Genomic DNA, 1823 nt, shown 5'->3' with positions numbered 1-1823 from the left:
TTCAGAATAAGTTATGTANAATATTTGTTTCAAAATAATTTTTTTTGACTTGTATCTCATTTTTGTCCAATATAAAACTTAGAGTTCATTTAGATTTTCAGAATAAGTTATGTAATGGCCACATGGGTAAGAGTATAAGAATATGTAGTGGATACAAAATGGGAAATGATTATAGTTAGATATGGTTGGATTTTGGGGTTAATTTTTTGCATTGATATGTGCTAGACACATTAACATGTGCGGTTTATAATTAGCATGTTTGAATATGGAAATCAATCGTAAGAGTCATTAAACAATCATTACTGCTGAATCCCATGAGACCATAAAAAAGTCATAATCACTTCCTCCGACACTAATCACAAATTAATCACTTTTGTGAGTGATCCTTGCTTCTCATTTAGAAGCTCTCACATTTTCCTGTAGAGAAAATTCCTTTGATGCCGGAACTGAATATATATGGTCCTTTTTCACGTTCAATTTCATTTCACAAAGTAATAGCTGATAAGGTACTATCTGAATGTTTTAAACCGTGACACAATTACACAGAGTGATCTACAAAGTTACATCATATATATATATATATATATATATATATATATATATATATATATATATCAAATTTCAACAGTATTTAAATGTAATTTATTTAAAACTCTTTAATACAAATCATTAAATATTTTACTCGCTTTGTATTTCCAACCTTAATAATCTAGCTTATTTATTAGCATGTTTATATTTTAATATACTATTTTCTAAACCTCTTTATTTCTTATACTTAGGAAAATTTGTTCCCAAATGAATAAAATATGATGAAAAAGAAAAACTCCTACTTTTGAGGCTAAGAATGTCTTTCGCTTGTCAGTATTTTTTTCCCACGTGAGTAAAGTAAACCAAGAAATAAAAATGTAAAATGGCCCAAGACTAGAGAGAAAAAAACAAACATGTTTTCTTCCTGCACCCCAATCATTACTAACTGTATCCCATATTAATGGAAAAGACTAAAATATTCTCTCTCATTTCACTACAGTACATTATCATTGAGAATGTCTACGCTACGGAAAAAGATAGACAGAGGCAATGTTGTATGAAAAAAACTGTTCCAGAAAGTATCATATATGTTTCACAAATTTTGTTTCAAATATTTTATTTCAGAAAATTTATTCTAAAATGTATTTCGCATAATCCTGATCCATAGATCCTATTCCAAAAATTCCATTAAGAAAATTTATTATGAAAATCATGTTCTAGAAATTCAAAAAAAGTGATTTCAAAAGATTTTCGAAACAGGTAAACCAAAAGTCACTTTTACAAAGAGTAAAATGTCATTTTCAAAATTGTAGCGGTGCATAGAGCAATTATGGGGTGCAGGAAAAAAAATACCTTAAAACAAAGTTGGACTAATTTAAAGATACAATATAATTTGTTGGGCCATTGTTTTTAACATCTTATACAGGGTGTTTCATCTTCCACCTCCAAGCTTTCATCCTGCACCTCCAAAAATTACCATTTTAACCTTAATTAATATTATTTCAATATTTTCTCTTTCTTCGATTCTGCATCCCTCTAACTTTTTCTCTTTTTTATTAAAGTTAACCTACACCCTTCTAATTTTTTCTCTCTTTTATTAAAGTTATCCTACATCATTTTAATAGATTTTAAAATCTATACAATTTTTATATAAATTTTCTAAATTTCATTTCGAGATTTAAAGTTTAATAAAAATTTAATAATAATTTAATTTAATTTAAAATTTTAATATTATTTAATACACATTTATATCTTAATAATTATTAAAGTATAATTTTAATTATTATAATAGTTAT

Source organism: Vigna radiata, chromosome 7 (assembly GCF_000741045.1).
Source record: "Vigna radiata var. radiata cultivar VC1973A chromosome 7, Vradiata_ver6, whole genome shotgun sequence".
Taxonomy (NCBI): domain Eukaryota; kingdom Viridiplantae; phylum Streptophyta; class Magnoliopsida; order Fabales; family Fabaceae; genus Vigna; species Vigna radiata.
Note: the sequence above shows the minus strand (reverse complement) of the source record.